The sequence below is a fragment of the Balaenoptera acutorostrata genome, chromosome 4 (genome assembly GCF_949987535.1).
Source record: "Balaenoptera acutorostrata chromosome 4, mBalAcu1.1, whole genome shotgun sequence".
NCBI lineage: Eukaryota > Metazoa > Chordata > Mammalia > Artiodactyla > Balaenopteridae > Balaenoptera > Balaenoptera acutorostrata.
Genome location: NC_080067.1, coordinates 91608390 through 91620617, shown reverse-complemented (window position 1 = coordinate 91620617; position 12228 = coordinate 91608390). Strand labels below are relative to the sequence as shown.

At 45.7% G+C, this 12228-nt stretch overlaps 1 protein-coding gene across 7 annotated transcripts in view; it reads left to right on the top strand.

Moving 5' to 3' along the window:
* BOC (BOC cell adhesion associated, oncogene regulated) overlaps window positions 1-12228 on the top strand; it is a 261571-nt gene that overhangs the window by 172046 nt on the left and 77297 nt on the right. For 6 of the 7 annotated variants that reach the window (XM_057544847.1, XM_057544845.1, XM_057544846.1 and 3 more), the window contains exon 1: window positions 10845-11315. The gene's annotated coding sequence lies outside the window, so the exon portion shown is untranslated. Of the gene's footprint in view, window positions 1-968; window positions 1056-3501; window positions 3637-10844; window positions 11316-12228 lie in introns of those variants that run through there. The other variant, XM_057544844.1, reaches the window with a different exon arrangement.

Sequence of the window (12228 nt, the reverse complement as noted above, 5' to 3'; positions counted from 1 at the left end):
CTATATATATATATGTGTGTGTGTGTATATACATATATTATAGTACATATATATATATATTTTTTAAACCATGAGTTCATACTGATACCTCTGACTCTCATCCAAAACCATAGATTGAATTCTAGCCTTCCCTCTTTCCTTATTTGTAACTTATTACTCTGACAGTAAAAAGCCTGACTTTCATTATCTACAGTGTATTAAAGTATTTGTTCAACCCTAGTATATACACAAAGTAGTTTCAGAATTGCTAATCCGTATCCCCATGAAAAATAAATTTACTAACTAGAATGCAGTATTTGTGTACAGTTCTTTTTTCCATTAGCTTTACAGTATCCAGCCAAAATACTGATTCCCAAAGTAACTTAGTTCTTTTCTTCCCCACTCCATTATGGTTCTGTTATTCATTTGCAATATAGTTAGGTTCAGTTGTTATAGTTTGTATTCCATTTGGGGCTCTTCCTTCATCCTGGTTCATTTTTAAAAATTTATATATAGTAAAATTTTCTTTATGAAGTATAGTTCTATGAGTTTTGACAACTGCATGTTATGCATTGTTAAGTTGTTTTCTATGTTCATAAAACTGAAATTTTTTTTCTAGCTATATATATCTAGGCATTTCCATTTATTTTTCAAACTGTTTTAGAACTTTATGGATTGGTCATTCCTGAGGGAGAAAAGTTTCAGCATCTCTGTGTTTCACATCAGAAGGGCCCAAGTTGAGGAGCCAAATTGTGTCTGTAATGCAGCCACTGCTTCAAATTTGGTCAAATCATGATTTTCCATCACCTAAGGAACCCAGGTCTGCACAATCAGATTGGCTGTGCTGTCAATCTATATTGGCTCTTAAGACATCAAACAGCTGATGGGGGGAGGGTTTTGGGGACCAGGGTTGAGAGAGAAAGAAATATTACAGGCTGGCAGCTGCAGTGCTTCCTTTCTCCTTTTTTTCTTTTCCTTCCTTTCTTCAGATAACAACTACCCACTACCTACCGTATTCCAGAAGTTGTGCAATGATGTTTAAGGCCCAGGACCCGGCTTCAAGAGTTTCACATCAAGTAAGGAAAATTGAAAATACACCAGAGTGTGAATGGCATGCCCTGTGGTTGAGAAACATGATAGCCTGAAACAATTATTAAAATGGTGAGTAGGTGCTATGATAAGGGTAAACACCAAGTGATATGGGTACTTGGTTAACAGGCACCTCTCACATGCTGGGGAGGTGAGGTGGGCAAGGAGGGCCAGAGGAGTTAACAATTGAGCTCAGCTTTGCAGGACAAGTAGGAGTTTGGTGCAGGAGTCAGTAAAGGTACTCCAAGCAAGGGCACCACATACACAAAGACCTAGAGAAATGAATGATCTAAGGAAGTTCTATATGGTGAGGGAGGAAATAGGGTCAGGAGTGGGAAATGGTAGGATCATATTGAGGAGATACTTGCTAGGGACTGTGTGAAAGGTTTTGCTAAGGAGTTTGATTTCATCCTAAAAGTGGTGAGGTCACTGAACAATTTCAGGAGGAGAGACGGATATGGCATGATCAAATTTGCCATTTCTAAAGGTGTCTCCATCAGGAATGTGGAAAATGGACCAGTGATGGAGGCAGATGGGAAGTAGGGAGATTAATCAAGAGGCTTTTGCAATATGAGAAATGATGCAGGTCTGGATTAGGGCACTTGCAGAAGGGACTGAATGCAGGTAATGAATTCTGGGGAAACTTTGGATGTGGCACTGCAGGAGTTAGTGACTACTGAATGAAAATAGTGAAGAAAAAGGAGGCACCAAAGATGATTCCCAAGTTTTTCTGACAGCTAGATAGATCATGGTGTTACTCACTAAGGCAGTTTGATTTCAGACTAACTTTTTTTTTGGTTTACATCAGACAGATATAAAAAAAAAAGAGAAAGAAGCAGATTTTTTTCTGCTAAATAAGTGGGGTTTTGCTAATATTACTCATATTCATTGAGGAGGAATCAAATAAGAAAGTTTCACTGCTCCATGCCATCATTCTTAGACCCCACTGTAGAATAAAGGAGATGATTCTGTCCCAAGGGAGTGTAGAAAGTTACAGTTTCAGGAAAGTTTGAGTTTGGTGTGTTCAGGCAACTTCATGGGAAGGTGGTCAGTGTGCTTACACAGAGCCTTGTACTCAGAAGGGCCTCTTGCTTGGTTTTAATCTCTGTGGCCGCCATCTTGAAAGTCTGTCTTTGAATTTGTGTTTTGTAAATGAAGTTAGACTGGACAATGAAGCGTACACCGGAGGCTTGGAGTCTCAGCTCACATGTGGTCCTGCCTCCCTCTTCCTCCCTGGGATAAGTTCTCAGCTGTGCATTCCTTTGAACCCTCGTGCCCTAGTTTCCCCCAGCTGTCCCCTCCCCATACCTGCTCCTCAGTTGCCTTCTGCCCCAGGTGGGGGCCTGAGCATAAATATGGGGAGGGTTGGGGTGCAGCATGTACCCACCCTGCATCTCAGAGAAGGGCAAAGCAGTGGCTGTCCCCACCCTAGGCTGGCAGGTCCACAGACTTTCAGCAGAAACCTGGACATGGGCCTCTAGCCCATCCCCTACTGTGTCTTGGTGTAGAGATTACAACTCCTTGGGGGTCACCTTTCTGCTGTGGGTATGAAAAAGGGAGATTGACTCCCTGACTCTTGACTGGGACCCTCCCTGCATTTTCATTTTGCACTGAACTCTGCCAATAATATAGCCTACACCTGGGTGTGTTGACCAATGGCAGAAAATGGTGGATGGAATTGTTCCAACTCATCATGCATCCTCCAGAAACTAGGTCCTTTCTTGACCTGTCAGAGGAAGAACAAGACATTCAAGGAAGGGTCAAAGAGGGTGCAAAGCAGAGACCAGGTCAGGAATGAATTCCGTTGCCACAGACTTTTGGAAAAGACTCAAGCCCCTTCTTTTTGGGACCAGAGGGGCACGGTCCTGACTCTTACTGATTGTGGCCAGACTTTTAGGGGCTGGGCTGCACACACACAATAACCTACAAATCATTTTTAAAACATACAACTACTCACAAATGAGTATGCAAGTAAAAATGACAAAATCTGAATAAAGTTAATGATTGATATATCAAAGTCAGTTATTAAGATATTGTACTACAGTTAGGCTAGATATTGTGTTCCAGTTAGGGGGAAATCTCTGTATTATTTCTTACAACCCATGTGAATCTAAAATTAACTCAAAATAAAAAGTAAAAAAAATATGCCAATCATGTGCTATCATTTCAAACGTACCGTTAGCATCTAAACGCAAAATACTAAATAATAGCCATCCAACTTTATATTTAAGACAAATCAGTCTTTACGTGCTTTAGGCAAGAGCCTGGTTTTTGATAACTATGATTTCGCCTCAGGTGCAGTACCAGTTATTGGTATCCTTTCAACATCCCAGACTATATAGATCCATTAGGCTTCAACTGCTATGACAGAGATACTTGATTTTATTAATTCTTCGTTCAAGTATTTATATATGGGCACTCGTTTTGGGCCAGGTATCAGGCTAAGCACTGGAGGTACAAAGATGAGGCAGGGATCGCCTTTGTGCTTGAAGATATTCCAGTCAAGAGGAGAAGTCAGATGGACCCACAGTTACCACTACACTGCTCATGACAGATGCTGTAATAAAGGTAAGAAGAGGGGTCCATGGAGGACAAGTGGAATTGGGGAGGGGAGGTTCAGGCAAGTTTTCCTAGAGGAGGTAATGTTCGAGGAAAATCTTAAAGAGTAAGTAGGAGTTAAGTGAATACAAAAGAGGAGAAAAGGTTTAAGTCAGGGAAGACGGAATTGGGCAGGCTTGGAAGCATGAGAAAGTGTGGTGCTTTGAGGAAGGGCAAGGAGATGCCGGAGCGCAAGATACAGGTAGGTGGGCCACGGGTGAGCCAGGCTAGAGAGGTGGGCTGGACCAGAGCAGGGAGCACTTGTCCCCTTATACCAAGGGAGCTGGGAGCCGCTCATAAACTTTAAGTAAGGTAGTGACATGACTGATCCTGTCTTCACCTCTCCTGGATAAATAAGGACAAGGCTTATGGATTTTTTTTTTTTAAGGAATAAGAGAATCAGTGGGCTGTATGATTCATTTTCTTAGTCCTTCCTTATCCCAGGCAGAGGTTCATAGGTAAGGTGCTTCTCAAATTGGGCCCACCAAGCCTCAAATGATTCCATTTCCTAGTTGATGAATCCAACCAATAGAAGGCAAAGAAGATGAATCTGGGTTCTGAATCTGAGTTGGAGAGGTAGTGGGGAGGCTCATGCAACATCACCAGCCCAGTATCTCTGTCTTCCTCTCAACTCCCCTTTCTTCCTCATGGCCTCTGCCCTGAGGGCTACTCCCCGAAACCCAAAGAAGTGGGGTGGGGGGAGTTAAGGTGGGGCACAGCTGGTTTTCTGTTGCTGTGACCAAAAGTCCTAGTAAATCCCTGGTAACTCATGAAAGAGAAAGAAAATAATATATGGAGAGCAAAACAAGCCAGCACACTACCTGTCTCTAAGCTTGCCGTGGCAGCTTTGGCATTTGATTCTGCTCTGCTCAGTCCCCAGAACATTGATTCCCCTCCGTGGAAGCATCTCATTGCTAAATACCCTTCCAGGATGTGTGAGAAACTCCTTCCCTCTTAAGTGGCTGACTGAACAAATTTAACGGAGGCTGTTACCCACTGAGTTCGGTATCAAAGCTCTGAGGTCAAGTTCTCCTGGAGTTTTTGCTTTTATCTGGAGTCTCTCGCCTCCTGCCCTCCACTGCTGTCAGCCTCACAATATCAGACCGATGGAGTCTGGGCAGCTCCAGGATCCACGTTTCTCAGCCTAACACACGAGGAGGGCAGGGGGTGAAAGGATGGAGGGAGTTGACGAATGTAGGGGTTTCATTTGGGACTAAATGGGGCCTGTGCTTGCATCAGAGGATCTTACATCATGGAAAAATGGAGTCTCTTAGAACTCAGTGTCAATAGACAGATTCCATTTGTCTGAGACTTAAGGAGTGCGCAAAATCAAGCATGCAGCATGGGTCATGGAAATGGCCTTGGATTACTCTATTTTCCATTTCTCTGTCCTAGCTTTACCTCTGACTCAAACTTTTACTAATATAACTACCACTTATAGAGTACCCACCAAGGGTAATATTAAATATATATGTAAAATAATGGTCAAGACATTGGGACTGACCAATCAGAATAAGTGCTAGCTGTAAACAACTGATATAGTTGTACCAGATGACCCACTGAGAGTCATATACTGAGAGAGATACTTCATATATATTATTTTGAATTTTCACAGATAAAGTGGGCTTCAGAGTATCCAGGTTCATACAATTTAAGACTGGATCCAAATCCAGATTGGTCCCACAATCTTGCTTTTTTATGTCATCCTCCCCCTAGGGTACCTTTGTCTGTAGGCAGCCTCAAAGGAATCTGGAGAATGATTCCTTAAAGTCAAAGAACACATGGCCAGTAGGAACACCTGAGCTGACAGCGTTGGACGACAGAAGTCAGTCCCAGCCAGCTCAACTTGAATGGGGAGTAGATGGCATTGTACCAGGCTCACCTGTAATCCTGCCTCAACCTGCAATTTAGGGTTTAATCGCACACTGTCTTGCATTGTTTACTAATTGTTACAGAGGTCAATCTTATACTTTTATTCATCATTCTTCATTCAGTCATCAAATATTTTGGAGCAACTGGGCACATTCCTTCTCGGGCAGCCCTTGTGATAAACAGCATGGAGAGGTAGGCCAACTCAGATAACTAGTTAATGGCCCACTAAAGAGCAAATGAGGGCTAATTTGCCTTTTTATTTTTTTTCTTTTTGGCTGTGCCATGTGCCTCGTGGGATCTTAGTTCCCCAATCAGGGATCGAACCCATGCCTCCTGCAGTGGAAGCGCAGAGTCCTAACCTCTGGACCACCAGGGAATTCCCTAATTTTCCTAATAATAAATTAAGTTTTGCATTTATTTTGAAAATGTTTTCAGATATTGCTTTAATAAATAAAAACTGTACATTCAACAGCTAGAATTTGAAACTAGGAAGTTGGACGCACAAATATTTTATTTCTAGCACCTCTGATCAAGATAAAAAGTCTTTATTCGAACATTAGCTTTGGGAATAAGAATGTATACGAAAGCCAGTTTTCTTATTATTGTTAGTACTGTGAATTTTAACGTCTAGTCTTCAATCTAGATATCTTAACTCATACATCAGAACAGCATTCTCTTAAGGTATACAATCCTTGGACTCTTCTATTAATTACAGTTAGTAAGTCACCTTAGCTCTTTGAATGTATTTGGATGTCCTATTAAAAAAACAGTCATTTGGAAGCCCACAAAAGATTCCTTAATGGCCTGACAAAATTCAAGCATCTTCTTTTTTTTTTTTTTTTTAATTTTATAGTTACTTTATTTATTTATTTATTTATTTTTGGCTGTGTTGGGTCTTCAGTTCGTGCGAGGGCTTTCTCTGGTTACGGCAAGTGGGGGCCACTCTTCATCGCGGTGCGGGGACCGCTCTTCATCGCGGTGCGCGGGCCTTTCACTATCGCGGCCCCTCCCGTTGCTGGGCACAGGCTCCAGACGCGCAGGCTCAGTAGCCGTGGCTCACGGGCCCAGCCGCTCCGCGGCATGTGGGATCTTCCCAGACCAGGGCTCGAACCCGTGTCCCCTGCATTAGCAGGCAGATTCTCAACCACTGCGCCACCAGGGAAGCCCCCAAGCATCTTCTTAATATGCCTTTCTTACTCCACTAAGAAGCCTGTAACTCATGAAACAGTTGCAGGGAAACCATAGGTTGCACTTGGAAAACCCCAGGTTTCAGAATTAGTACCACCACCTAGTACCACCTAGTTGCTAGGGATCTTAGGCAAGTTACTTGAGTTTCCATATATGTAAAATGGAGATAATGAAACCTACGGGAAAGGGTTGCTGTGGGGATTTGAGATCACATGTACACACAGAATCCAGCACAGAGGCTGTGAGCAGTAAGTTCTCAATAAATGTTAGTTTATGTCTCAGGGGGTTGTTGGGAAAGTTCAATAAGATCATAAATATAACTGAGCTCACACAGTAAGAAATTACTGTTCCACCCTTCCCACTTGAGCATTGTCTCCACGGTAGTGAATATTAGGCAGTTGTTTTCTTTATCTGTGTAGTCATCCAAACTGGACAATTCAATCAAGTCTCCACTTGGAGCCTTGTATTTGATGATCTCATTGTTGTGGAGATCTGAGAGATGAAAATATATATTGGAGCCACGACAGGACAGTTTTGCAACAGCAGCCAAAAGCCCTTAAAACGTTCTGTCCGTTGATCCAAAACTTCTACTCATAGGAATTCACCTTTAGGAAATAATCAGAATTATAAATAAAGATTTATGACAAGATGTTTAGTCAACTGTGATGCATGATCATAATAAAAATAGAAATAATCTAAATACATGACAATAGGAGAATGGTTGAATAAATAACAACCTCTCTGAATAGCATACAGCTGTTTAAGTTGAACTTTGGAGAAGATTTAATGACATGGGGAAAATAATCACATTTCAATGTTAAATTTAAAAAGTAGGATCACAACTTGTGTATACAGTGAACACAATTTTACAAAATATGAAAGTACCAGATGAATCAGTGAAGAAACTGAGCCCTAAGTTACCAAATGCATAAGAAAAAAATACAAAATATTGAATAAAGGTATCCATTTATGCTGCCCTTTTAAACATCTTCCAGTTCTGATCAATTAAAATCATATACTCAGTGAAGATGAACTATGGATTTGTATGATGAGAAACAAAAACGAGAAGAACGACTAGAAAAAACACTCTGTTAACATTGTTACCCGTGGGTAGTGGGATTAAGGTAATTACCCCCTTCTTTGTGCTTTTCTGTATTTTTTAAATTTTCTTCAATGAACATATTTTATAATGAGGAAAACAGATTTATATTAAAACAGAGGGGAGATTATCAAGTCCCTATTTCTCTTTGCCTACGTGTTAGTAATTTTCTCAGCACAGTTCTTTACAGATATCCTTCACCACCAAGGTGCTCCCTGTCTGTATGATACAAATAGAGTGTCTACAACACACTAAGGAGGGAGCACCCTCTCTTCAAGTCACTCACTGCGATTCCTTCCAGTTCACTCTGCACAGTTTAGTGATATGCAACTTATATGGATCTACAATCCCTGCCTACCCACCCCCAACATAATAAATGTGACGATCACTTCCATACTAAATGCTTCTTTCTTGATAGAGGCCCAGATAGCCCCCAAGGAAGCAAAACGCCAGAGGGAATCACCATGAACAAAGTGGAGAGTAGCAGAGAGCATCTGATCACAAGCCCACACTCTGTTCTGAGATGGCTGGGCGGTTAGAGTGGGGTAGGGATGGCAGGGATAGGGAAACTAATAAAGGGGGGAAGGGAGAATTAGGCAAGGAACTTGCTCCAGGCAAAGGGAGAGAGTTCAGAGATACAATGTTCTTACAGGGGTAATAATAATAAACACAATTATGTTAACACAAAGAGCCATAAAAACAATAAACACATGTGAGTTGCCAACAGTGTGCTTGGTGCTGCGGCAGAATTAAGCCCTCTCAGTTCGGCTGTGATCTGCATTCTGACTGAACTCTGTGGGAAAGATGAGCAGCCACACGAGCAGCCTGGGATGGAGGGAAGTACAGGCCATGGGGTCTTTCTCCTGGCCAAATAATGTTGGTAAGGACTTCAACCTGCTTTGTTTTCTGTTGTGCTCTGACTGGTTGACTCAGGGTTCAGGGGACACCCAAAGGCCAGAATGGAGGGAATCAAGAGTCCTAGGAGAAAGTCTTTGGAAGAAGACAATAGGAAGGGGTAAGAGACATCTTTGAGACGTTGATCAATGAATAGTATATAAAAGAATATAGAAGAATCAATATGAGAGTTTCATGCATAGTTTCCTCATTGGTATCCCACATTATCAGTGAGAGTGGTACTTGGAGTCATCTTTGCAAAACAGGCAGGTCAATACTCTGCTGGGGGCTCTGGGGAGAGGGAGTGTTTTCACTGCAGTGGAAGGCTGCTGGGCCATTCCCTTGGGAAATTAAGAGTTCTGTACCCAGGATGGGCCCCAGGCCTGTACTCCTGAGTTGTGCCCTAGAGGAGGACAGTAAGAAGGTGGAAGCTGATACGGGCATCGAGTGGAGAGAAAAATAGGCCTTGGAGAATGTTAGGGGGAGAATGTTGGAGATTAAGAGGAGGAAAGTGAGGAGGGAGGGAACTGGAGAAGAAAGGAGCGGAAAGAATACAAGTGCATAGTTCAAAGAAGGAGTTTACAGTCTTTTTCACCTTGTTGAAGATGGATCACCCCCTTTATCCACTTTCCCCTGGGGACAGACCCAAGAATCCAGGCACGTGGAGCTGAATGTTCCAGATACATCAATAAAGAAACTGGCTCATGCCTGGATTTCCAAAAGCATGAGAAAAAAATAGTACAACATACTGATTAAGAGATGTTTGTGTTGCCCTTTTAAACATCTTTGGATTCAGGTTCAATTAAAATCATATACTTGGTGTAAAGTATGCATTTTTACTGATGAGAAACTGAAGAAAACAAAGTTGAGGCCCCAAAAGGTTAGGTGACCTTCTCAGAGCCACACGGTAGCTTGCTGCCTCCCAGGGCGGCTCTCCTGCCATAAAGGAGGCAGCACCTTCCTTCTCCCCACTCCCCGCCTGCCCGTCAGCTTTCAGAACGGTTCCTTCCCACTTTGGCACAAACTCCAGCGAACCCCTGCCTTCACCCCTCTGGGTCTCGGTCTCCTTAGCCTCAATATAAGGGTGTGGACTGGGTGACCCGTCATTGTGTTTCATCACTTACAGATTAAGAAGGAGACCCATTTGCCACCAACTCAGTACGTGCTTGACTTCTCAGTACCGTGGAAAAGTAGTTTTTAAAACGTGGCCCTGGTCACACAGCATCAGCACCACCTGAGAACTTACTAAAAATGCAAATTCTCGGCCCTACCTCAGACCCTACCGAAGCCGAAACTCTGCGCGTGGGGCTCAGCAGCCTGTGTTTCAATAAGCCTGCAGGGGGTTCTGATGCAGCTCAAGTTTGAGAACCGCTACTCTGAATGCTTTTCTGCCCAACACTAAAGGGAGGGCTTAACACGCACACGCGCACAAGGACGTAACTAACTTTTCTCTGTGGCCGCTACCCCCACCTCGCCTCCCCCCCCCCCATCCTTTTCCTCGCTCTTCCATCTGGGATGATGAATGGAGGTCAGGGCAGGGCGCTGTCAACGGAGGAGGACGCGGCGAACCCTCCCTTCCCCGACCCACCGGGTGGGTCGCGGGGGAGGTAGCACTAGGGCTGTGGTTTCCTTATAAATTTCTCGACAGCCGCTGCCCCATTTTGGCGGGGGGTAGGGGCGCGTTTAACAACAGAGTTTACTTTTAATGATTTATCCAATCATTTGTTTGCAGAATGAAGGAGGCCATTAAGAAGGGGGGCGGTGTCAGAAAAACACTTGGGGAGAAGAGACTGGGCAAGAGGAGGGAAGGATAGCGTAGGAGAGCAAGGGTCTGAGGTGAAGCTAAAGAGAAATGGGGGTTCCGGGGAGCCCGTGGGTGTGGGAGAAAGGCGGAGGACTTTGCTTTTGGTACCGGAAAGAAAGTGAAGTTGGGGGAGAGCACGGGACTCAGGCGCAACAGAAAGAAAAATGGGTATTAGGAGAAAAACTGAGTTTGGGGGGACTGGTTTTTTTTTTTTTTTTCCGGCTTCCTTTCCAAGACTTTCTTTGCTCCACTTTGCTCCTCCCCCTCCTCCCCGCCTCCTCTCCCCCCCTCCCCCTCCTCCTCCTCGCGCGGTAATGGGAGGCTCCTAGGCAGAAGCAAAAGAAGGAATTGTTTGCGAGTTCAGTCATCCAAAAAAGCTTCTTCCATATGGAGGGACCGGGTGCGCAGGGCGCGGCGTCCCCTGCCTTGTCCTCCCGCTGCTGCTGCCGCGGCCCCCGCTTCCTGCCGCAGGGACCCTGAGCCCCGGCCCGCCGGTGTCAGCCGCCGCGAGCGCACACGCACACTCACACTTACACACACGCGCGCACACACACTCACACTCACGCCCGCCGCAGCCGCACGCGCCCGCACGCGCCCTCCCTCCCCGGCCCGCAGCTTCTCGGTCCGGGGCTCCTTTGTTGCTCCCGCGGCCGCCGCTCTCCCGTTTTGTGTGTCCCTGGGTGTCACTGTGCGGGTTGTGTGTCCGTGCGGCACCGGGCTGTGTGGCTCTCTCCGCGCCCACCGCGCCCCCGGGCCCCGGCTCACCCTTCCCAGGAGCCGGCTGCACCAGAGGTGAGTCACGTCGCTGAAGTTTGTTTTCTTTTCATAAAAAGTTGTGTTTATTTGTTGGTTTGGGGAGGGGAGGGGGCGGGAGGCGGCCGCAGGCCGGGCGATACCGAGGAAGCGCCGGCGGGTGGCTGGTGGGGACGCGCCGGCGGCGGGAGCGGGTCCCAGCGCTCGGCCCGCGGGCTCCGGCGGGGGGCTGCGGCCGAGGCGGGCGGCGGGGTGCCGGGTTGCCGCCTCCGGGCCCTGGGGCGCCGCATCTCGTTCCGTGCGGGTGCGGTCTGGACGGTCGTTCCCGGAAGCTTCCCGGTGGAAGAAGGCCCCGGACAGCCTCCCAAACTTCCCCGGAGGTTTACACCGGTCTCCGGCTCCCAGCGCGGGGCTCTGGGGAGAAACCCACATGGGGTCGGCAAATACACAGCACCACCGCACACCCATTTGGCCTCTTAGGGGGTGAGGGTTTACCGTCTCGGCGTTTAAAAATAATAATAATAAATAAATTTTAAAAATTAAAAAAAAAAAACTAAACCGAAATGAGGGACCGAACGGACCGGGAGCAAAACAGTCCCAGAAAAGCATCCCCCGCTAGAGGGGTGAAAGGGCCGAGGCTGAAGTGAGGGTGTCCAGAGGTGTCTGTGGGTTTGGGGCAGCGTCGGGAGGAAGTGTGTGTGTGTGTGTGTGTGTGTGTGTGTGTGTGTTCGCGGGCACAACGTCCTCCTGGGGTTGTTCTCTTGGGGGTTTTTGTTGGTGTAACTGTGAGAGGTTGGGAAATGATCCTTTGGAACAAGTGGGAAGGGGCTGTGGAGAAGGGCAAGGAACCCAGGAAGAATTTTCTGCTGGATCTTTGAAGGCTCTGCTTAACTTTCAGGGTGCCCAGTGTTAGTTTGACCTTCCAGATGGTAGGAGGATTTTGAGGGCTGGG